Below are 26884 nucleotides of genomic sequence, written 5' to 3'. Positions count from 1 at the left end.
CATATTTATTAAGTATGTGTATTGGTAAGTTCCACTATATGTCAGTCTGTCGTTGTTTGAAGATGCATTTATACATCATAATACACTCATTTAATCATTTTAAATGTAATATAAACCCCTCAGTAAGTCCCAGTTGCAACTCTGTTTCAAAACTTATGCCCGTTTCACATCCGTTCTGTTTGCAGTACGTATGCGGTGCGGAAGCAGCACGCACTTGATTGTGCTTTCACATAAGACGTGTTTGCAGTGCGCAGCTGATCTGTGGCTTCTGTATACCACAAATACAACAATGGGTAAGTAGTTCACCATTATTTTGATTTTAAACATTTAAACATGGTACTTCTCTTATGTGAAAAGGTAGTATCACAAACATTTTGAATGAAAACTTGCCATTCACACAAACAGCCGAGGAAACTGCCTCCCATGCCTTTTCTTTTGCATTTAAATCTTTATACAAGAAATCCTGCGGGTCATAGAGAACTTTATGTTTTTCCACCTCCACAATGAGACGAGTGTCACCCATTATGTCTTGTTTTTCCAAATGTGAGGTAAGGTGTAGTTCTCACAACCAGCCTGACACGTGATTGCCACTTTTTGCTGAGATGTGAATGTCTCCCCCGCCTCCCCCACACACAATATAACATGCTGTGTAGTGTATTTCACATGAAAAAAATCTTTAGATATACTTATGATTGCATTTGTTAGTTACTTGTGGAACTTTTATTTTAACACAAACACAGAAACCAGACTTTTCTCCAAAATTGGCGGGTATAAGGTAGGCACCCTGAGCATGTTTGATTATTCCATCTGTCGCGACTCTAAGCTGTAATTGGCAGTAATGCTGAAGCTGTTAGTTTAACTCTATTTCTCATCTATAGTGTAGTAATAATCTGAGGGATCATGGAGTGAGAAACAATTCCGCATGACTTCAAAAAAACCGGCACACTGACTGACACAGTTTATCAATGTCAGCTCAACTCAACTCGTCATAACTCACACAAGATGGTTTTTAGTCGCCGCCTGCTGGTTTAAATCTTTAATGTGATAGGGATGAATGGAAATTCCCACATCTGCACTGCTCTTACACATCTGCGCATCTTTTACACATTAGTTTGGAATGCCACAAACACAAATGGAGTGATACAAACAGTAAAGCATCCAAGTGCTGATGGTGTGAGCTACCAGCACTCTTGGAACACCTCTCATCCAGTGAACCAACACCGATGAACCAAAACATTATGACCACTCACAGGTGAAGCGAATAATGTTGATCATGTCCTAACAATCATCCTAACCATCCTAACCATCCTGTCTGGTCCGAACCAACAGAAGGTCTACTGTGGTGCAATTCACAGAAAATGTTAATGATGGTTACAGGAGGAATGTGTCACAACATACAGTGCATCGCACCCTGCTGTGTATGGGGTTGCGTAGCCGCAGACTGGTCAGAGTGCCCATGATGACCTCTGTCCACCGTCGAAATTGCCTACAATTGGCATGCAAGTGTCGGAACTGGACCTTGGAGCAGTGGAAGAAGGTCGTCTGGTCCGATGAGTCCCGTTTTCTTTTACATCACGTGGATGGCCAGGTACGTGTGCGCCGTTTATCTGCAGAAGTAATGGCAACAGGATGTACTGTTGGAAGACGACAATCCGGTGAAGTGAGTGTGATGCTCTGGGCAATGTTCTGCTGGGTCCGGCCATTCATGGGTACGTCAATTTGACACATACCACCTACCTAAACATCGTTGTAGACCAAGCACACCCCTTCATGGCAACAGTATTCCTTGATGTCATTGACATCTTTCAGCAGGATAATGCACCCTGCACACATTGTTCAGGAATGGTTTGAGGAACATGATGAAGAGTTCAAGGTGCTGGACCAGCAAGTCCGATCCATGGCGCCTCCACCTTGCAACTTACAGGACTTGAAGGATCTGCTGCTAATGTCTTGGTGCCAGATACCACAGGACATCTTCAGGGGTCTTGTAGAGTCCATGCCTTGGCGGGTCGGTGCTGTTTTGGCGGCATGCGGAGGACCAACAGCTTATTAGGAGGGTGGTCGGTGGTCATAATGTTTTGGCTCACCAGTGTGTGTGTGTGTGTGTGTATGTATGTATATACACTATATTGCCAAAAGTATTCGCTCATCTGCCTTGAGACGCATATGAATTTAAGTGACATCCCATTCTTAATCCATAGGGTTTAATATGACATCGGCCCACCCTTTGCAGCTATAACAGCTTCAACTCTTCTGGGAAGGCTTTCCACAAGGTTTAGGAGTGTGTTTATGGGAATTTTTGACCATTCTTCCAGAAGCGCATTTGTGAGGTCAGACACTGATGTCGGACGAGAAGGCCTGGCTCGCAGTCTTCGCTCTAATTCATCCCAAAGGTGCTCTATCGGGTTGAGGTCAGGACTCTGTGCAGGCCAGTCAAGTTCTTCCACACCAAACTCGCTCATCCATGTCTTTATGGACCTTGCTTTGTGCACTGGTGCGCAGTCATGTTGGAACAGGAAGGGGCCATCCCCAAACTGTTCCCACAAAGTTGGGAGCATGGAATTGTCCAAAATCTCTTGGTATGCTGAAGCATTCAGAGTTCCTTTCACTGGAACTAAGGGGCCAAGCCCAGCTTCTGAAAAACAACCCCACACCATAATCCCACCTCCACCAAACTTCACAGTTGGCACAATGCAGTCAGACAAGTACCGTTCTCCTGGCAACCGCCAAACCCAGACTCGTCCATCAGATTGCCAGATGGAGAAGCGTGATTCGTCACTCCAGAGAACGCGTCTCCACTGCTCTAGAGTCCAGTGGCGGCGTGTTTTACACCACTGCATCCGATGCTTTGCATTGCACTTGGTGATGTATGGCTTGGATGCAGCTGCTCGGCCATGGAAACCCATTCCATGAAGCTCTCTATGCACTGTTCTTGAGCTAATCTGAAGGCCACATGAACTTTGGAGGTCTGTAGCGATTGACTCTGCAGAAAGTTGGCGACCTCTGCGCACTATGCGCCTCAGCATCCGCTGACCCCGCTCTGTCATTTTACGTGGCCTACCACTTCGTGGCTGAGTTGCTGTCATTCCCAATCGCTTCCACGTTGTTATAATACCACTGACAGTTGACTGTGGAATATTTAGTAGCGAGGAAATTTCATGACTGGACTTGTTGCACAGGTGGCATCCTATCACAGTACCACGCTGGAATTCACTGAGCTCCTGAGAGCGGCCCATTCTTTCACAAATGTTTGTAGAAGCAGTCTGCATGCCTAGGTGCTTCATTTTATACACCTGTGGCCATGGAAGTGATTGGAACACCTGAATTCAATTATTTGGATGGGTGAGCGAATACTTTTGGCAATATAGTGTGTATATATATATATATATATACTGTATATTCAGTTTCAAGACTCCATATTTTTTGATGGAATACATAGATTTGAAACATTTTCAAAAGCTAAAATGTAACCAATACAATTAAAAACTAATGATATAATATAATTTGTAAAATTTATATTTTCGTAATGTACCTAGTAAGAAGGTCGCCTGTATTAACAGCATTAGCTGAGAGAGAATTTCTTATGTGAAGCAGAATTATACTGAATTATAACTGAAATATACCCATATGAAGCGGAATCAAATCGATTGAGAGCTTGTGAATAGGAATCGAATCAGAAAATCTGTATCAATACCTAGTCCTATAGACAAGTAAGATGTTAGGCAGAATGACAACCTCAGGCACCATTCAGTTTCATTGAATGGAAAAAAGATGCAGTGAAAGTTAATGTTGACTGAGTCTGTCAGTCCTTAACATTTTCTAAACATCTCCTTTTGTGTTCCACGGTAGAAAAAAAAATCATACAGATTTGGAACTACATAAGGGTGAGTAAATGACGACAGAATTTTCATATTTTGTGAACTAAACGTCATGCTGCCACTTTAGGCAGCTCACTTCTGTAGGTTTTGATACGGAGCAACTGTCAGTCATGTAGCTTAGACATGTTATTTATTAGTTATTGATAGCAGCATCGAGTCATCTCCCCCAGCTCACTAGCCTAACTGAGCCAGGGCCAGATCAATGACAAGCATAACCCCATCTCCATGTTTTTCCATCATAAATCCCAGTTTGAGCTGAAATCAGAGACGGTTACTTCACTCATATAATCTGTGATGGGGTGGTTGCATTCATCTCAATCAGGCGGACGGACAGCCATTTTGAAGCTCTCTGTATCTAGCAGGCTCCATTTTGTTTATAAATGATGCGAGCCGAAAGTGGACATCAAGGAGAAAGAAAGAGCCATCAGCGATGGCCTTGATGAGCCCTGAACACTAAACTGCATTCCCTTCTGGGATGCTTTAAAGACACTTTCTTTAATGGTTTAATCCATAAATGCTGATACACCCCAAATGCTGCCCCAGGGGTTAGCTCTGAAGCCAAAAACAAAACATTGTTTGTTAAAAATGCGAGCAGAGTCTCCGTCGAAGCGAATAGAACTATTGTTATTGTTTGAAAGTGTTCATTATTGCACTACCACTTATGGATGGCAACGAATGGATAGCCTTTTAATTGAGACTTTCTGTTGCTCTGGTAAAAAATTTTACGCTGTAACTGTGAGAGACTCTGGTGTGGCTGCAGTATAAAAAGTGATCATGCCTGTTATTTAGATTAACAGACAGACAGACAGACAGACAGATAGATAGATACATAGATAGATAGATAGATAGATAGACTGTAAACCCTAATGCTCAAAATAATGTATTGTTTTGAGTAGGGGGAAGTTAAATCATACAAATTAGTTCAAACAAAATTAAACTTGATGAGTATTTAGAACTTTCTCTTTCTTTTGAGTTCATGAAGCTGACACCTTTTAAGTAGTCCGAATTTGTTTTTATTGTTTTGAGTTACCTGTGCCCCCTTGTTTTGACAACAAACCAAAAATTCCAACTCAAAATTCAAGGGCTGTAGTTCATTACCCCTTTGTATTACAAACATAATTGTGGTCTCTTTTGTAAGAAGACACATGAAAGTTTGTTGTTCAACAGTCAGAATTAATAAAAGTCATGAGGTAAATTAGTTAGAATAGCTCAAATATATTGTAAAGTTAACGACAAGTTATTTAGATATGATACTGACACACAGAAACACAATGGAGCTAAAGCCACAAGTCTGATAATGTTCTATTTAAAACTCTGAGTTATATGAAACATTTTCCAAGACCATGTCTTGTGGTTAGGATCGCATGTAGCATTAGCCGTTAGCATTAGCGCCTAAGTGCAGAATGGTAAACAGGACAAAATACACATCATCTAGTGCATATTTCTTACTTCCAATCCTAATCGAGTTGTTATTGCAGCGTATTTTACTGATGTCATGTGGATTCCATTCATTTAATGAGGCAGAAAGCAGATTACTTATAGAATATCCAGCCTACAGTTGATAGCAGATCTGCAGCTCTTCTGCACTGACAGCTACAGAACTGTCAAAAAACATATACAACATATCAGAGACTGCATGTAAATAACAGACAAACCATATATTTTTGTATTCATCTATATATTGACAACAAGTCTCAGTAGTTAACTCATTAGTTTTATGCTTTATATGTAATTTATCCTACTATGGCCTTATCATGTGGGCACTGAGGTAGGCATGATGTCTGAGCAAATCTTATACAAATCTATAGGGGGAGACTCGTTAGTGTTTAACATTTTGTTGTGATGTTTAGAAGAGTTTCTGTTATGTTAAAGTTCTTGGGGATTACCATTATAGTGAATAGTGGAGCTTGAGTTGAGGACAGGTACAGTTTTATATTGTGTTTATTGCTTTAGTTGTTGAGCAATTGTTATGCTAATTAAAACACAGTGTTACCAATTAGCATGCTACCATTTACTTTACTAGCTAGGTCTAGCTAGTGTTAGGGTATTAGTATTAGCTAGTTAGTGTTCCTCTACTTAAAGTATGTCAGTTGAGTTTACATGGCAATTTAAGTTCAGCCAAAGAGTTAAATTAAAATTTAGGGTAAATGCCATTAAAATGTATGAGTTAGCTTACTCAATATTTGAAGTTAAGAGCAATTAACATGCATGTGTACAAAATCTAATTCTGAAAGTATTATTAACTTAAACTTGGGAGTTTTAACTTAAAAAAATGTGATGTAACTGATTTTATGTGATAACTAATTTATTAGCATTTACAAGATAGATAGATAGATAGATAGATTGATTGATTGATTGAATTTAACCAGTTCATTAAAAAGGGGTCAAATGCAACTAGGTCTAGAATAGAATATTTAGAACAATATCAAATGTTACAAATATAAAGCAGAGGAATTCATGATGAGGGCATCTTTTGCCACAACATTTAAAATTATAGGGGCATTTTTGTCACTCAGTGGCATTATTTCCCCCCAGATCTCCCCTTAACATCTGACCCAGATCAATAGATAAATAGAGAGATTGACAACATTTCCAACAATTCACTTATTTCCAAAGTTAGTTTGCTTGTTAGATTGTCAGTACAACTGTCAACTAATCAAAAAATTATTGCACTGTAACACTGCCCAGTTAACAAAATGGTGTACATATGCTCTTCATCAATTGAATCTCTCAATATCTCAAAAGAAGATGTTTGAAACAACACAGATTTGCCATGTCGGCTGATTATAAGCTTTTTTGAGAGCTGCGCAATTTCTCCTTAGGTAATTTTTAAAATGATATATTTCTTTATAAATGCATGAAATTAGATATTTTTAAAATTTTACATTTTACATAAACTGGTCAAACTGTTCTGTAAGTCCATTCAAGGGTTAACTCAATGTGTCATGTTCACCCCAAAATTCTGCCATTATTCATTCATTCAAACATGTATGCTGTTATTTTTTTCCATGGGACACAAAAGGAGAATTTTTATCTTGTCCATACAGCAGCAATTCATAGTGAGTGTTTTAAAGCTCCAAAAAAGACCAAAAAAGCATCATAAATGTAATCAGTATGATTTGTGTGCTATATTTCAAGTTTTCTGAAGCCATATGATAGCATGTGTGAGTAACAGACAGACATTTAAGTCATTATTCACTATCAAATCAAATCATTCATGCAAATAATTAGGCAGCTCTTAAATCAAACATAGCACCTATGGCTCAGGTTTGATGGCATGCGATTGGTAATGAGAAACATAAGAGCGAATTACATTTGATGTTACTGATGTCAAATCATAAAGCCATAAGTGCCATATTTGATTTGAGAGCTTACGAGGTTTTCTAATAATACAGTTCCTCCTGGAAAGGAAATGAATGTGACATTTCTCACTGGGATCAAAGCAGCTTAATCGAATCCTTCCACCTACATTTATTGACCAATCATTTAATAGAAGGAGGCACAGCCTTCAGAGCATGAAATAAGCATCTGTGTCAGCTGCCACTTCTGAAAACCACCACCACGCTCACTGCCTCCTGTTCACAGACTTTAGCTGAGCTTAAATCCAAAAAAAAAGGAATGGAAGACAAAATGAATAGTGTCTGACTAGTACAAAAAAGTTTGGTTGAGATGTACCACATTATGGACTGCTCCCTGCTAACCGTACCCTGTGTCCTAACTGCACGATACTATAAAATAATAAAAGCTCTTTCTTCCATGTACAGTAAAAATATGTTTTTGTCCTAACCAGCCACCACCATAACAAGCAATTTGACGTTGTGTTGATCGTTTGGTTTCTAATTCTGCAGCATCATGCTGGATAGCCCCACCCATCTTGAAATCTCATAGTTTCAAAATCCTATTCTACATAACATTACATTAAACACAAAAAATGTTCTGATTGGCCATGATTGTGTTCACATTGCACAGCAGGTTTCTGTCAGTGTGGACAGACAATTTGCTTTAGCTGAAAACCTGTTGCATCTTGCCATGATTTGGACATGGTGTTAGGCTTTTTTTAAAGACTGTCACTGTATTTTAATTAATTGTGACTTTGCTCTTATAATTCGTCCTTTGAATCCTAATTCTATACATAATTACTCTGTGGGGACAATCACTGACACTTGTTAATGAAGCATTCATAATCACTTTGTCCTTCACCTGGAATTAAGGTGGTTTTATTCGAGGTCTTAAAGACAGGTGTTTGACTACCACTGATTAAGAATAGCACTCATTAAGATGCCCATTAAGATTTCAGAATATATTTACTGGCACAAAAACAAAGGTTTTTCAAATGAATAAACAATCAGGGTGACAGCCGACAGCATTAAACTTGAACCAATAAATTTACATTAAATACAACTAAAAATACAGAATACACACTAATTTAGATAATAGGGTTGAAAACAGTGTCGAACAGCAGCATTTAGTGCTGTTTTAAGTATTTCAATACAGGTTGATATTAAAAAAAGTGTTGTTGTATTTTGTCATGCTATACCTAAAAAGTAGCTTGTTACAAGAAAAGCTATTTTAAAAACAGCTGTAACGTTACACAAAATGTGGTTAAGTTAGTAGGGTTGCTACTTTGAGTTTGTTACTTCCCAACACTGTACTGTACACTGTAAATATGAAGCACTGCAGGCCAATATTACATTGTGATTAAGGTAATTACAACTGAGATGATCAAACCGAGACTGAGACACATTCTATACTCAGATCTTCTTCTACAAGAAAGAAACACAACTCTAAAAGTGCAGCTGTTCAGTTTGAGATAAACAACTCTCCATAGTCGTAATTAGTTTATATATTTCTAGAAAAAGAAAACTAAAGTGTTATGATCATTATCCTGAACATGAGAGAATGGAAAATGATTGAATTTGGGTCGTGAGTAAGCTTCATCATTCTGCTTTCCTTCTCAGATTGAAGTGTGATATAGCTGCTCTGATGGCTGGCATTAATCTGGCTATAATGACATTGCGAAACACATCAGGGTCATAATGGGTCAGTCGAGTCCAAGCCTCCGCTTCTTGTAATGACCCAGATGTCAGAGGAAACTAATGTTATTGTCGGAGTAATACATATCCCAGTCAATTTGCTCCTGGCCAGTAAAAAGCTTTAGGCTATTCCGAGGAATTTACATCAGGGAGAGGCAGGAATACACGCCTCCCCTCGTCTTTCCCCCCAGGTTCACAGGAGGCGGGGTGGGCCACCGGCTGACAGAATGGCTGGAAGGGTAGCGGGGGGGAGGGGTGGGGAGTTAGTCAGACCAATGGGGGAGGAGTGTGACGAGGAGGAGGGCGTGGCCGGGCCGTGATGAAGCACGGCCAGCGCTGAATCTGCTGATCAGTGGGTGAGTGAGATAAAGGGGTGGCCGTGGGTGCCGGTTTGAGGGAAAGAGACACACACGGCCGCGCTGCACGTTTGTTTATGTTGGTTTTAAGTTTACAATTAAATTTTATGTTTACTGTTCAGCCGGTTCCCGCCTCCTCCTTGCCCGTCCTTTATGTGTTACACATGTCAATGATGACTATTGGGTGATCAGAAACTTGGTCCGTTCAGTCACTTTGAGGAAACAAGAAAAAATCAGGATAGATGCTAATATTCCTAAACAACAGAAGAACTAACGATGTAAGTGTAAAATATTTAAAACTTTGTCAAACTTTGTGCTCTTGTAATGGACCTACTCAAACCGCTCCGAGCAGGATTCTAACTGGCATCTCCGGCATGGGAGGTGGGCGTGCTAATGAGGAGGCTAAAAGCTACAGTCTCAGTGTCAGTCAATATAGTGCACCTGAGGCTGGGGGAGAGGTTTACACACTGCACAGCTACCTACCAGCCTGCTACCATTACACTCTCATGTTTCGTTTACAGTTTCGTAAGAGTTGTCTAAATCGTATGAAATCGCACGTGTTGGGTTGTACGAATTCGTACGACTTTTGCAACAGCCAATCAGGTGACTCTCCCTCGTCTCTTTCTAAAAGGTGACAATTACTTTCTTCTGTCATACAAAACATACTCTTTATGCTTCAAATCATCCTTACAGACTCTACTCTATGGTTAGGTTTAGATAAGGGGTTTGGTTAGGGCATAAAATTCATAAGCATGTACACGTCTGACACACGGAATTTTCGTTTACTTCCACATTACACATCCGGGTATTTGCACGTCTATCGTACAAATTCATACCAACAAACTTGTATGATTTCATACGATTGAGCCACCTCGTATGACTTGGTACGACTTCTCATGAGATTGGGTTGGTAGCACCTGCACTCTACATATCAATGCTAATGGATTCCTATGTAAAAAAAAAAAAAAAAAAAAAAGTGGCTGAAGTATGTTTTTAACAAGGTCACTGATCATTTCAGTCTCAGCAAAGCCTGTGTGAGCACTCAGTGCTTTTGCTCATTTTATATGTGATGGGGGTCTTACTCAAAGGCACAGCAGCAAACAAATGTACCATTTAAAGCTGAAGTGTGTAACTTTTTTGGTGTTAAATTACTTTCACTTATCTCAGCTTTATATGCAGAGACCACTCTTTGTAAGCCATTTGTAGGAAAATTATCTTGAAAACTGTAAACACAGTGACGCTCTAAAAATTCCTCTGTTTGTTTTAAGTGACCTGTCCAGCCCGACAATAAATTGACAACCAAAAACACTAAAATATGACTGTTTTGGCACAAAATACTTTACTACAAATTGAATGAATTATAAAATAAAACAATTATAATCAATAAATATAAATTATTTTTCCTATTATAGACTAATTAAAAAGGTAATTCTGTGCAGACAAGTACACTCACATTTTTTGTCAATCTGACACTTTGAGTGATCCTTTCTGAACTCTCTTTGTTCTATTGGTTTTATCTGTTCTGTTCTCTGCTGTTTAACTCTCTCTGGGTATCAGAAAGACAGTTTAGTCACAGAGGACTTTTTTAATCTCTGAATTACCAGATGTCTGCTTTGGTCTCTTAGTATCAAATAACTGGTAAAATCTTTGAATGTCAAAAGGCAAGTTTAATCTCCCAGTGCCAGAAGGCTGATTTGGTTTCTGAGATGCAGAGGCCGGTTTCAGTATCAGAAGATCAGTTCAGTCTCTAAAAACCACAAGCCTAGTTTAATCTCCAAGGGATAAATACACAAAACAGTTGCATTACTTTTTTTGTGCTGTATTTCAGCACAAAAAATTGATTCTTTTTCATTAACCACTTGTAATCCAGTTTGACCAGGTGCTAAATGCGTTGAAAAAGCCTATGACTTTTTCTATGAAGTAATCAGTAAAGTAATCTGATTGCAGCTATAGAGAAGTAATTTGTAGTGAAAACTTTTTGAGTAATTTACCCAAAACTGATTACTGCTAATGAAAAGCAGGTGGTAAACAGAATTTTATTAAAAAGAGATTTTTTTCATACATTTTCTGTTGATCGTGGTAGCAGTAATTCATCAAATAATGATCAAATGATGGAGAATAGTGATATAACCTGGCATATATCCAGATGTGCAGTGTAGCTGAGCACACTTTCATAATTATAAAGAACCGATTCAGGTTTCCTGGATCACTGTAGTGAAACAATGCTGTATAGTCAAGTATCCCAGATTGTGGTAGTCTGCTGCAACTTCCACAACCTATCACTAAAAACTGACCTGTAGGGTGAAGAATTACTCTGTGCATTCAGGACTGTGTTTAGGCCATTGCCTCATTTGCATTATTCCTTGCAACAATGCAGACAGCATGTGCAAATAAACGGCGCGCTATCAGCAAGTGCAATTCATTCTTCATAAATTTCCCTCTGAATTTCAAATGGTTTTGTCTCTGCATATGAGAGGGCTAGTTTAATCTTTTAGTAGACCTGTACATAAAATCTGTACTCCATTATGCAAACTGTCCAGATCTCTTCTAGTCATGTCTTGGTTTCCAGCCTTATCACTCATAGTGATTGTCACCCAACTGGACTAACATAGGATTACCTGGCACTGTAAACTCTCAACTATACCTCACAAAACCAATTTACAATTCGGATATAAAGTGAACAAATCCTGGCCTTTGCTGCTTGCTACCTCTTTGCATTCACTCTATTCTCTGGTCCTCCTCTGCTATCCATCACCAAGCCTCGGCCCTGCCACACCTCCGTGTATAATCTGAAAAAGCTTGAGAAATTTAAAACTCATTTCCTGATTTACATGCATAAACAACTTTAAAATAATTCACCCTGCTCTGTGCTGTGCAACACATCCATTCTCTGTCTCTTTCTCTCTCTCTCTCTCTCTCTCTCTCTCTCTCTTGCTCTCTCTCAACAAGTATTGCCTCTGCTTTAACACGTGTCATTTTTCAAAAACGGATACTAGCAGGCTAGCACATTTCTTTATTTTTTTAATCCCCTTTTCTCCCAATTTGGAATGCCCAATTCCCACTATTTAGGAGGTCCTTGTGGTGGCGCAGTTACTCACCTCAATCCGGGTGGAGACAGTCAATCTGTGCATCTTATCACGTGGCTCGTTGTGCATGACACCACGGAGACTGACAGCATGGGAGGCTCATGCTATTCTCTGTGATCCACGCACAACTTACCACGCACCCCATTGAGAGCGAGAACCCCTAATCACGACCACAAGGAGGTTACTCCATGTGACTCTACCCTCCCTAGCAACCGGGCCAATTTGGTTGCTTAGTAGACCTGGCTGGAGTCACTAAGCATGCTCTGGATTCAAACTCGTGACTCCAGGGGTGGTAGTCATCGTCAATACTCACTGAGCTACCCAGGCCCCGGCTAGCACATCTTTAATGGATTGGCAACCTGTCATTATTTGTGCTCAGGCTGCTGAAGTCTTTCTAAATGCTTTAGTATACACCATGTTCTAGACAGACAGACAGACGGACAGACAGACAGACAGACAGACAGACAGACAGACAGACAGACAGACAGATAGATAGATAAATAGATAGATAGATTGATTTAGAAGCTTTCGTTTTGAGTTAGAAGTTTTGTGTTTTGAAAGTTGCAATATGTTTTCATAGTGCATCAACATCTAAAGATCAAGGAAACTTTAATAAATCATGATTTGGCCCTTTCAAGTGCCAATCTATGGTCTTATTATGACATTTCTTTCTACACCAAGTATTTAAGAGGATATTATTTTGTGCGATCCTTTTACTTAATTCATTCAGAAACTAAATGGAACACATTTATAAATCCTTTTGTCCTCTTCCTCAGCCAATTTTCATTCCTTAGATGACATTTCTCCCCCAAAGTTCAGAAGAAAATGGTGGAAGAAAGAAAGAATGACCTAAATGCACACAAATAGTGTCTAACAACCTATCATTCAATTAGTCACGGACAGCACAGTAACAATGATGTGAGTAAATCAGCCAACTAATAACCAGCATGTAGAGATTAAGATTACTATGCATGTTATTGCTTCAGTGATAATATATTACCACTGAGTTCACCCAATTTAATGAGAACTGAATAGCACATAGCCTTGAATAGAAATCACATTGATAGGTCGTAACCAGAAGAGCCCTTCCTCCTACCCGTTTCTGAATGTGCTTTGATCTTGAAGAGGGAGGTCTTTTGGAGACGCTCTCCACCATGTCTTTCTTTCTCCCACACACATAAACTTATGCAAGTTCATAAAATATAAAATTCAGATCACACAAGTCTTTCCCCAATGAAATAAATCGGTCAAAGGATTGCATAGTCATTTAAATTTATGCCTTTACCAGATGCTTTTATCCAAAACAGTGTTCAGTGAATTCAAGACCTTGACGTTGCAAATTACATTCTCTCAAAGTTGAGCTTCTGTACAAGAACACGTAAAAGTCAGAATATGGCACTTTCCACAAATACAAATTAGTTTGCCTTTTTTTTTGGTAAAGCATTATTTGCACACGTTTCATTCTTTTTTTTTTTTTTTTTTTTTTTGTTAAAATAATTTGTTAGATTATGTTAGAACTTGTTAGAAATGTTAGATTAACCATTATAAAATAAAATTAACAGAGCTTGAAAAAAAGTTAGTTTTAAACACTTGTTTCAAATGTCTGTGTCCGCATGATTTCCCATTACAAAAAAAGTAAAAACATTTTTAATTGTGACACCCAAGAATCTACATCATGTGGACTCTGTCTACAGCATGGTAGGTAAATAATCGCGTTCCATTTTCTCAATTTCAAAAATGATCAAACAAATATTTTATTTATGGGATATATATGTTTATTAATAACTAAAAACCAACAACTGGTCCTAACAGCTAGCCCCTACTACTAAATTTGCAACACTGTTATCCATTCTGGCCTTGTTTTTTTTTTATTATATATTTGAAACTTAAAATAAACAGTTACACTGTATTTAGACAATTTTTGTATCAGGGCTGAAAAAATTGCAAATCGCTTCTAAAAACATTTTTGGAAGGTTAAACACTTTTTTCAGCTCCTATTTTGTACCCTATTTCTGGAAAGTACCAGTATGAAAGTGCAGCCACCCTAAACAGAGAGGAAAAGATAAAGATAAAAATAAAAATAAAGAGAGAAATGGAGAGCAATAGGAATGACATGAATCCCGCCTTTGTTGTTCCTCCCACTCACCACCAGAGGCTCCATCATCTGGGGATTGACTTTAACTCCCTGGACTCCATTTCCCATAATCCCCATACCTGTCACTGATTATTTGCTCAGCTGTTTCGCATTTACTCAGCTATTTAAGTCACACTCTCACTCTCTATCATTGCGAAGTCTTTTTTTGCCCTGGCTGACATTTCTAAGTGATCTCTGAGGTTTTGCATTATCTGTGTATGATCCTAGACTGTTTACCCTGTTTTGACCCGTTGCTGCCTGCCTACTACTATTGCCTTGTTTACCTGGAAATAACTTGTGATTGTCTGCTGCCTGCCCTGACCTCTTGCCTGTTTATTTTCTACCACTCTGGATTGCCTTTGTTATTACTATTGATGGTGATTGACCTGCCTGTCTGTATTAAGATGTTGATCATTATTAAAGCTGCACATGGATTTCAACTCTGATGACTCATCATTACAGAAGACTTCGCCACAAACCGATCCAGTGGCTTTTTTCAACTAACCACCGAGGTCTCAACTCCTTCATCGAACCCAGCGGCACACCCGGCCTCATCGAGAACAATTCACCGTACAATGGATCTCGCAGCATTCTTTGTTCAACTAAGCCAGGCGAATTTATCAATAAGGGAGTACTCCTATTTCTTTTCCATTGTTGCCGCCCACACTGGTTTTGTTGATGCTGCTTTGAAATCCATATACTGGATCGGACTCACAGCACAGCAGTGGAGGGAATTGCCAGACTCCAGAGACTACACGTGGGAGGTATATGTGAGGCTAGTACTCGACACACTCGCCGCAGAGAATCCTCTTCTCACAATCCCGGTTCCAACTTCCGTGTCACACATGTCTGAGTCTGCTCCACGCCATGTCATAGCCACGCCTCAGCCTGCTCCATACCATGACACAGTCAAACATCAGCCTGTTCCATGTCATGTCACAGCCACATCTGAGTCTGCTCCATGCCATGTTACAGCCACCCCTCAGCCTGCTCCATGCCATGTCACAGCCATGCCTCAGTTTGCTCCATGCCATGTCACTGCCAAACCTCAGCCTGCTCCAAGTCATGTCACAGCAATGCCTCCGCCTGCTCCATACCATGTCACAATCAAACCTCAGCCTGCTTCATGCCATGTCACAGCCACGTCTGAGTCTGCTCCATGCCATGTCACAGCCACGCCTCAGCCTGCTCCATGCCATGTCACAGTCGTGCCTCAGCCTGCTCCATGCCATGTCACAGCCATGCCTCAGCCTGCTCCATGCCATGTCACAGCCACGCCTCAGCCTGCTCCATACCATGTCACAGTCAGACCTCAGCCTGCTCCATGCCATGTCACAGCCATGCCTCCGCCTGCTCCATGCCATGTCACAGCCACGCCTCCACCTGCTCTATGCCATGTCACAGCCACGCCTCCGCCTGCTCCATGCCATGTCACAGCCACGCCTCCGCCTGCTCCATGCCATGTCATAGCCATGCTTTAGCCTGCTCAATGCCATGTCACAGCCACATCTGAGTCTGCTCCATGCCATGTCACAGCCACCCCTCAGCCTGTTCCATGCCATGTCACAGCCACGTCTGAGTCTGCACCATGCCATGTCACAGCCACCCCTCAGCCTGTTCCATGCCATGTCACAGCCACGTCTGAGTCTGCTCCATGCCATGTCACAGTCAAACCTCAGCCTGCTCCAAGTCATGTCACAGCAATGCATCCGCCTGCTCCATACCATGTCACAGTCAAACCTCAGCCTGCTCCATGTCATGTCACAGCCACATCTGAGTCTGCTCCATGCCATGTCACAGCCACACCTCTGCCTGCTCCATGCCATGTCACAGCCATGCCACAGCCCGCTCCATGCCATGTCACAGCCACCCCTCAGCCTGTTCCATGCCATGTCACAGCCACGTCTGAGTCTGCACCATGCCATGTCACAGCCACCCCTCAGCCTGTTCCATGCCATGTCACAGCCACGTCTGAGTCTGCTCCATGCCATGTCACAGTCAAACCTCAGCCTGCTCCAAGTCATGTCACAGCAATGCATCCGCCTGCTCCATACCATGTCACAGTCAAACCTCAGCCTGCTCCATGTCATGTCACAGCCACATCTGAGTCTGCTCCATGCCATGTCACAGCCACACCTCTGCCTGCTCCATGCCATGTCACAGCCATGCCACAGCCCGCTCCATGCCATGTCACAGCCACGCCTCAGCCTGCTCCATACCATGTCACAGTCAAACCTCAGCCTGCTCCATGCCATGTTACAGCCATGTCTGAGTCTGCTCCATGCCAGGGCAGTGGTGGCTCAGGCTCAGCGGATAAGGCTCTGGGTTACTGATCAGAAGATCCGGGGTTCAAGCCCCAGCACCGCCAAGATGCCACTGTTGGGCCCTTGAGCAAGGCCCTTGACCCTAACTGCTCCAGGGGCGCCGTATCATGGCTGACCCTGCACTCTGACCCCAGCTTAGCTGGGATATGTGAAAAAAAGAATTTCACTGTATATGTGCAAACGTCATGTCACAGCAACGCCTCCGCCTGCTCCATACCATGTCACAATCAAACCTCAGCCTGCTTCATGCCATGTCACAGCCATGTCTGAGTCTGCTCCTTGCCATGTCATAGCCATGTCTGAGTCTGCTCTATGCCATGTCACAGCCACGCCTCAGCCTGCTCCATGCCATGTCACAGCTACGTCTGAGCCTGCTCCATGCCATGTCACAGCCATGCCTCAGCCTGCTCCATGCCATGTCACAGCCACGTCTGAGTCTGTTCCATGCCCTGTCACAGTCAAATTTGAGTCAGCTCCACGCCATGCCACAGTCCAGCCTCCCGCACATATCGGTGCATAGGGCCACGAAGACCCTTTCCCACAAATTGTCAGTGCCCTTGTCTGCCACGGCCAATGAGCCATTTGGCCATGCCTGCCATGGCCAACGAGCCAACAGCCATGCCTGCCATGGCCAACGAGCCTACAGCCACACCTGCCACAGCCAATGAGCCAATGCCCACGCCTGCCAGAGCCAACGAGCTGGAAGCTTCGTCCGTCCCAGAGCCTGCGTTTCCAGCCTTGTCCGTCCCAGAGCCTGCGTTGCCAGCCTCGTCCATCCCAGAGCATGCGTTGCCAGCCTCGTCCATCCCAGAGCCTGCACCACCAACTTCGACCTCCCGGAGGAGGAGGAGGAGAAAAGCTTTCATTTCCAAGTCTCTGCCAGTGTTCACGACCACAGAGATTGTCTCAGAGTCTCAGCCTATATTCACAACCACAGAGGTTGTTTCCAAGTCTCTGCAAGTGTTCTCAACCACAGAGGTCGCTCCCGAGACTCTGTCCATGCCCACGACCACAGAGGTCGTTCCCGAGAATATGTCCATGCCTACAACCACAGAGGTCGTTCCCGAGACTATGCCCATGTTCACGACCATAGAGGTCGTTCCCGAGTCTCTGTCTATGCCCACGACCACAGAGGTTGTTCCCGAGTCTCAGTCCATGCCCACGACCAAAGAGGTTGTACCCGAGTCTCTGTCTATGCCCACGACCACAGAGGTCACTCCCGAGTCTCAGTCCATGCCCACGAACAAAAATTTGCAAATCGCTTCTAAAAACATTTTTGGAAGGTTAAACACTTTTTTCAGCTCCTATTTTGTACCCTATTTCTGGAAAGTACCAGTATGAAAGAGCAGCCACCCTAAACAGAGAGGAAAAGATAAAGATAAAAATAAAAATAAAGAGAGAAATGGAGAGCAATAGGAATGTCATGAATCTCACCTTTGTTGTTCCTCACGCTCACCTCCAGAGGGCTCCATCACCTGGGGATTGACTTTAACTCTCTGGACTCCATTTCCCATAATCCCCGTACCTGTCACTGATTACCTGCTCAGCTGTTTCGCATTTACTCAGCTATTAAAGTCTCACTCTCTATCATTGCGAAGTCTTGTTTTGCCCTGGCTGACATTTCTAAGTGATCTCTGAGGTGTTGCATTATCTGTGTATGATCCTGGACTGTTTACCCTGTTTTGACCCATTGCTGCCAGCCTACTACTACTGCCTTGTTTACCTGGAAATAACTTGTGATTGTCTGCTGCCTGCCCTGACCTCTTGCCTGTTTATTTTCTACCACTCTGGATTGCCTTTTGTTATTACTATTGCTGGTGATTGACCCTGCCTGTCTGTATTACGACATTGATCATCAGAATCAGAATCAGAATCAGCTTTATTGCTAAGTATGCTTACACATACAAGGAATTTGTCTTGGTGACAGGAGCTTCCAGTGTACAACAATACAAAAACAATACAAAAACAGCAGCAAGACATACATAATAATAAAAAATAAAAAAATAAAAACTAATTATACACATACGTACAGACACACACATACATACATATACACATACACATGGGTAGTGCAAATCTAATACAATCTGTTATGTACAGTGCAAATACAAATCTGTTATGTACAGTGTTTTTTTTCTTCAGAGGAATGAAATGGCAGAAGAGGTTGGATGTGTTGGATAAATATAAGAAAGACTAAACTGTGTATTGCACATAGTTATTGCTCAATGGGGCAGTTTAACTGTTCATGAGATGGATAGCCTGAGGGAAAAAACTGTTCCCGTGCCTGACGGTTCTGGTGCTCAGAGCTCTGAAGCGTCGGCCAGAAGGCAAAAGTTCAAAAAGGTAGTGGGCAGAGTGAGTGGGGTCCAGAGTGATTTTTCCAGCCTTTTTCCTCACTCCGGAAGTGTATAGTTCTTGAAGGGGGGGCAGAGGGCAACCAATAATCCTCTCAGCAGTCTGAACTGTCTTTTGTAGTCTTCTGATGTCTGATTTCATAGCTGAACCAAACCAGACAGTTATTGAAGTGCAGAGGACAGACTCAATGACTGCTGAGTAAAACTGTATCAGCAGTGCCTGTGGCAGGTTGAATGTCCTCAGCTGGCGAAGGAAGTACAACCTCTGCTGGGCCTTTTTCACAATGGAGTCAATGTGTGTCTTCCACTTCAAGTCCTATGAGATGGTAGTGCCCAGGAACCTGAATGACTCCACTGCTGCCACAGTGCTTTTTAGAATGGTGAGGGGGTCAATGTTGGGGTGTTTCTCCTAAAGTCCACAATGATCTCCACTGTTTTGAGTGTGTTCAGCTCAAGGTTGTTTTGACTGCACCAGACAGCCAGCTGTTCAACCTCCCTTCTGTATGCAGACTCATCGTCATCTCGGATGAGGCCGATGACAGTGGTATCATCTGCAAACTTCAGGAGCTTGACAGAGGGGTCCTTGGCGATGCAGTCATTGGTGTAGAGGGAGAAGAGTAGTGGGGAGAACACACATCCGTGGGGAGCACCAGTGCTGATTGTACAGGTGCTGGAAGTGAGTTTCCCTTGTCTCACAAGCTGCTGCCTGTCCATCAGAAAGCTGGTATTCCACTGACAGATAGACATGGGAACAGAGAGTTGGTGTAATTTATTCTGGAGTATAGCTGGGATGATGGTGTTGAAAGCCGAACTGAAGTCCACAGAAAGGATCCTTGCATATGTCCCTGGTCTGTCCAGATGTTGCAGGATATGATGCAATCCTATGTTGACTGCATCATCCACAGACCTGTTTGCTTGATAAGCAAATTGAAGGGGATCTAGAAAGGGTCCAGTGATGTTCTTCAGGTGGGCCAACACCAGTCTCTCAAATGATTTCATGACCACAGACATCAGGGCGACAGGTCTGTAGTCATTAAGTCCTGTGATTTTTGGTTTCTTTGGGACAGGAATAATGATTGAGCGTTTGAAGCAGCATGGGACTTCACACTGCTCCAGGGATCTATTGAAGATCTATGTGAAGATGGGGGCCAGCTGGTTAGCACAGGATCGAAGACACGCTGGTGAGGCGCCATCTGGGACTGAAGCCTTCCTCGTCTTTTGTTTCTGAAAAACGCGGCTCACATCATCTTCACAGATCTTAAGTGGAGGTTGAGTAGCAGGAGGGGGGAGGAGGGGGGTTGCAGGAGGTGTTGGTGCTTGTGTGAATTGAAGGTCAGAGTGGGTGTGGGGTGTGAGATTGGGCCTTTCAAATCTGCAGTAGAACACATTCAGGTCATCAGCCAGTTGTTGTTTCCCTACAGGGTTGGGGGTAGGAGTCCTGTAATTTGTGAGTTGTTTCATGCCACTCCACACTGATGCAGGGTCATTAGCTGAAAACATGTTTTTCAGCTTCTCAGAGTATCTTCTTTTAGCCACTCTGATTTCCCTGTTCAGTGTGTTCCTGGCCTGATTGTACAAGACTTTATCCCCACCCCTGTAAACATCCTCATTGGCCTGACAAAGCTGCCTGAGCTCTGCTGTAAACCACGGTTTGTCATTGTTGAACTTTAAATAAGTCCTAGTAGGAATGCACATATCCTCACACAAACTGATATATAATGTAACAGTATCTGTGAGCTCGTCCAGGTCTGTGGCTGCAGCCTCAAAAACACTCCAATCCGTGCAATCGAAGCAGGCATGTAGTTCCCGCTCTGCTTCATTAGTCCATCTCTTTACAGTCCTTACTACTGGCTTGGTTGATTTTAATTTCTGCCTGTAGGTTGGAAGAAGATGAACCAAACAGTGATCAGAGAGTCCCAAAGCTGCTCTAGGGACAGAGCGATATGCATCCTTTATTGTTGTGTTACAATGATCCAGTATGTTCCTGTCTCTGGTGGGGCACGTGATGTGCTGTTTGTATTTGGGCAGTTCACGTGTGAGATTTGCTTTGTTAAAATCCCCAAGAATAATAATAACTGAGTCCGGGTATTGTTGTTCCGTGTCTGTGATTTGATCAGCCAGCTGTTGCAGCGCCGCATTCAAACACGTGTTTGGCGCGATATACACACTCACCAGAATAAACGAGGAAAACTCCCGTGGCGAGTAGAAAGGCTTACAGTTAATAAAGAGCACTTCCAAATTAGGACAGCACATTCTCTTTAACGTTGTTGCATCTGTAAACCAACTTTCATTGATGTAAAAGCATGTTCCACCGCCTCTCGTTTTCCCTGTTAACTCCGCGATGCAATCCGCTCTGAACAGCCGGAAGCCCGGCAGATGTAACGCGCTGTCCGGAATGGCTTCACTCAGCCAGGTTTCTGTGAAGCACAAGGCAGCAGAGGTTGAAAAGTCCACCGTACACCGGCTCGTCTCCCTCGCCTGAGTCTCTTGAACAGCAGAGCTGCGCCTCCCTAGCAACCGGGCCAATTTGGTTGCTTAGGAGACCTGGCTGGAGTCACTCAGCACACCCTGGATTCGAACTCACGACTCTAGGGGTGGTAGTCAGCGTCTTAGTTCCCGTGTTTTATTAGTAATATCTGATATAGTTTCAATTATATACATTGCGATCTTCTTTTGCCTTTTCACTGAACATTATTTTTTTCCCACCGTCCGGTTCCTCGCACCATCGTGCGCACAAACGGGCTGTCTGCTTCTATCAATCGGCATCAGTTCGGTATTGTACTCCTGCATTAAATTCCGTAACCGTTCGCCCCTCTTGTTCAAAATAAACTGTCCTAGCGGGTAACACTCTCGCTCACCGTGCTGTACTCTACTTCCCTGCCCTCTGCTGCTGTTTATCTGTCTGAAAAGCCTCACCTGCTAGAGGCCAAAAGTGTGCAAGGGATGGATGTTATTTAAAGAAATCACAAAACATAATGTAACCAAATGCTACAATTTACTTAATAATAATATCTCAATATGTTAAATAACCATAATGTTAATTAAGACTTTATTATTACTGCTGTAATTCAATAATACATATACAGATCATCCACTTTTAGTGTTTGAATCAATCATATCTCTCACTTTTTGCCTTATTTTACTCAGTTGGCATGTAGGATATGATAACAGTTTGCTTAATAATCACATTCCGGGTCACGTGACGCCATGCGAGAAGCAGACGTGTGAGCGACTAGCTCTGCGTACTTTGCTAGTTTTTTTTTATTATTTTCATGTTATAATCCGGTGATATTCGATACACCCAGTTACATATTTGCTCTTTGAGGTAAACATGGCAAAGAAGTCAAAATCCTCAGACTCTGGAGACATTAAAAGACACTTACGTGCTCAAGCTGACACCCCCGAGCAGGCCGCGAGCCAGGGACTCAATTTGGAAGGCACGTCGGGAGAAGAAATTCAGCGTCAACTGTCCAACATCTTGGTGATGCCGACGAAGGTTGTTGCTGACTTGGAGGATCTCGCTGTAATCTGTCGATCGATTATGGCGATGGAAACAAAATTCTCTGAGTTGGTCACAAGAGTGGCAGATGTTGAGAAATGGATCGATTATCTGGAGTCATCGGACAGGGAATTATCTGCTAATCCTCCCGCGTCCAAAACAGACTTGGGAGACATTTTGGGAAAATTGGAAAATCTCAAAAATAGGAGCCGATGGAACAATATACGGATTGTTGGAATTCCTATGCATGAAGAGGGAAGAGATATGGTGAAATTCCTGGATGAGCTCTTCCAGAGTCTGCTCAATATAACAGGCCATAAACTGCAAATCGAGCGAGCTCTGCTGCTCGCAGATCTGCTGAGGGAGACAGGCCCCGATTAATTCTGGCCAAAATTCTGAGATCATCCGATAAAGATCTCGTGTTGCACCAGGCGAGGAGCAAAGGAAAGCTTTCTTGGAAGAATCACAATATTTTCTTGTTTCCGGACTTTGCGAATTCGACAAGAGAGAAACGTGATCGGTTCAAGGAATGTAAGAAACTCTTACATCAACAGAAGATCGCTTTTGCACTAATGTTTCCGGCCAAACTGAGAATAGACACCAAAGACGGCCGGTAAGTATTTTTATGACCCAAACAGGCACTGGCTTTTATAGAAACTATGGGTGACTAAACTATTGCGTGTTTCTCTTGTAAGTGGACTGACTCGCTGTACAGTGACTCGACTGTCTAAGGAAGCTGGGCGCCATTTTTGTTTTTTTTTGCGTTGGCTCCGCCTAGCGGCTGGAGTTTGTTTTGTGGCATGACTCCTTCAAGAAACTTTTGCATTGACGGTTGAAGCTGAAGTTCCCATCCAGATAGAGAATGCACACTAAAGATGATGGCAAAATATCCACATGCCCACACAAAGGATCTCTTTTATAAAGTTGACAGACTAAGTCATGATGTATTTTTTTTCACTGCCTCCGAGTGAATTTGACTCTTGATCATCCGAGGAACCGGGATGTCTGTTTTTTTTTTTTTGTTTTTTTTTTTTTTGTGCTGTTTCCGCCTAGCGGCTGGAGCTTGTTTTGTTGAATAACACTGCTTCGGGACAGTTGTGGATGGATCTGTTCATTCCTTGTGCTTATGCCTCCTGTTGGCTGGAGTTTGTTATGTAGAGTATTTTTGCGGGACATTGGAATGATTACGTAATATGCTGCACTCATAACATCCGGCTCACTGATAAATTGTTTGTCTGTCCGAGGAAACTGAACGGCTTTATATCGGTTGGAATTTGTATTGTGGAGGAACACACCCTCGAGACAGTTCTGTGAATGAATACAATGAACACATTCTTTGTGTTTATTCTGCCTATTGGCTGGGGTTTGTCTCCGGTAGTATTTTCTGTAATTTTGCCTCACAAAATTTGTGCAGATATGGGGTGGACATGTTTTCTTTAGTGCTGGCTCAAGTAAGAGTAGGGGGGTCATTATATTGATAAATAAACATCTACAATTCAAATGTCTCAAACAGATTAAAGATAAATTAGGGAGAATCATTATTGTTTTAGCAGAAATTCAGGGGCAAAGTCTGATTTTGGCTAATAATTACGCACCTAACGTTAATGAACAGGGCTTTTTTATTGATCTTGAAGGGATGTTGCAAGCCTCTGGCACCCCTCATGATATAATATTAGTAGGAGACTTTAATCTTTTGATGGACCCAGTCCTTGATCATAGTAAAGCAAAAGTGTGTAAGCCCCCTAGAGCAACATTGACGCTTCACAGGGTGTATAAAAATATTGGTTTTGCTGATATATGGCGACTTTTGAACCCATCTGGTAGGGACTATAAATTTTTTTCATCAGTCCATAAGATTTATTCTAGAATAGATTTTTTTTTATATCTAAGTCTCTCATTTCATCTGTTGTTGATTGTTCAGTTGGAAACATTTTAGTCTCAGATCACACCCTGGTGAGTTTAGAGTTGTTGCCACATACGGAGAAAAAGAAATCATATAGTTGGCGCCTCAATGTATCCCTGTTGCAAAATCCTGATTTCCAACAAATGTTAAAGACTAAAATCAGTGTTTATATGGTCTTCAGTATCTTCTGTGGGCGTGGCTTGGGAGGCACTTAAGGTGGTTCTTAGGGGTCGGATCTGATTCAGTGTGCCTCATTCATCAAAAAATCCATAGCACGAGAACTCGTGGAGTTGGAAGGAAATATTAAAAGTGCAGAGGCAGAGCTGAAGCACCGAATGTCGTCTGATGGCCCCGACTGAAATGCAGTCGGGGCCAGTGGTGGCTGGGGGCAGTGGTGGCTCAGCGGTTAAGGCTCTGGGTTACTGATCAGAAGGTCGGGGGTTCAAGCCCCAGCACCGCCAAGATGCCACTGTTGGGCCCTTGAGCAAGGCCCTTGACCCTATCTGCTCCAGGGGCACCATATCATGGCTGACCCTGCACTCTGACCCCAGCCTAGCTGGGATATGTGAAAAAGAAGAATTTCACTGTATATGTGCAAATGTATAATGTGTGATAAATAAAGAAAATTATAATTATAGATATAATACTATTTTGATGCAGAAAATGGAGTTTTGGCTATTCAGGGCAAGACAGTCATACTTTGAGTCGGGGGACAAAGCAGAGAAGCTTTTGGCTAGATATGTAAAGCAGAGAGAGTCTTTTTCTACCATTACCTCAGTGAAATCTGCTGGTGGTGAAATTTTTACCTCGGCCATTGATATTAATAATGCTTTTAAAGAGTTCTATCTTGATCTTTATAGTTCCATGTCTTCGTCTACTGATGAAGATATTAGAAATTTTGTGGAACCATTAGAACTCCCTAAATTGACGACAGAGCAAAAAAATTCTCTTGATTCTGAGGTAACCTTGGAGGAGCTTGACGAGGTAATTAAGGCCTTACCTGAAGGCAAGGCTCTGGGGCCAGATGGTTTTGCCACTGAATTTTTTTTAGATCTTATGCTACAGAATTGGCTCCACTTTTGTTAGAAGTTTATAAGGAATCATTCAAGAATGGAAAGCTTCCCCCAACCATGACACAAGACCGGATCAGTCTAATTCTTAAAAAGGACAAAGATCCAAGCGAGTTTAAGAGTTACCGTGCAATGTCCCTGATCCAGCTAGATGTAAAAATGTTGTCAAAAATGTTGGCTAACCGAGTAAGTAAAGTTATGACATCTCTTATATATATAGATCAGGTGGGGTTTATTCGGGCCGTAGCTCTTCTGATAACATCATGTGGTCAGTGGCAAATGATCAGTCTCTGGTCGCTGCCATCTCACTTGATGCCGAAAAGGCATTTGATATGGTAAAATGGGATTATCTTTTTAAGGTTTTGGTAATGTATGGGTTCGGGAGTACTTTTATTGGTTGGATTAAGTTACTTTATAGACACCCTGTAGCAGCGGTACAAACAAATGGATTAATTTCAGATAATTTTACTGTGAATAGGGGCACCCGGTAGGGTTGCCCTCTTTCCCCATTATTGTTCTGTCTTGCCCTGGACCCATTAGCAGCCGCGAGAAGAAAGGAGGATGATTTTCCAGGGGTGTGGTTGGAGGCATGGCGCATAAGCTTCTGCTTTACGCAGATGGTATTTTATTATTTGTCTCTGACCCTACTAGATCTATGCCTTGCCTCCACAGAATTATTAATTATTTTTCCAAGTTCTCAGGATACAAAGTCAATTGGTCTAAATCCGAAGCTTTGGCTCTGACAGCGTACTGTCCAGTAACGGCTTTCCAGCCGGGCGCCTTCCAATGGCCCAAACAGGGCATTAAGTATTTGGGGATTTTATTCCCAGCAAATTTGTGTGATTTAGTTAGTGTTAATTTTGACCCTTTAATAAAAAGATTTTCGAGCGATATGGGCAGGTGGGCTTCATTACATTTATTGATGATTGGGAAGGTTAATGTTATTAAAATGAATTGTATTCCAAAATTTAACTGCAACTGCAAGCTTTTTTCTCTCTTCCAAATAAATTTTTTCAATGTATATTGTGCACACCTCCCGCTTTTTGTACTTGGCAAACTCGTAAAATCGCCCCTCTGTGGCGCTTTCTGCAACTCTTATCATGTGGAGGGCAATGCGGCGCTTGACGCTGGCATTGAACGGAGCGTTGACGCCTTGACTCAACTCATGTGAAATGCACTTTACAATGACAAAAGAACATTACTGAAACTCAAAATTATTATTATTTGTCTATTATTGTGGTCTTTTC

The sequence above is a fragment of the Myxocyprinus asiaticus genome, chromosome 9 (assembly GCF_019703515.2).
Source record: "Myxocyprinus asiaticus isolate MX2 ecotype Aquarium Trade chromosome 9, UBuf_Myxa_2, whole genome shotgun sequence".
NCBI classification, from domain to species: Eukaryota; Metazoa; Chordata; class Actinopteri; order Cypriniformes; family Catostomidae; genus Myxocyprinus; species Myxocyprinus asiaticus.
The sequence above is the reverse complement of the archived record's forward strand: the minus strand, read 5'-3'. Positions refer to the sequence as shown.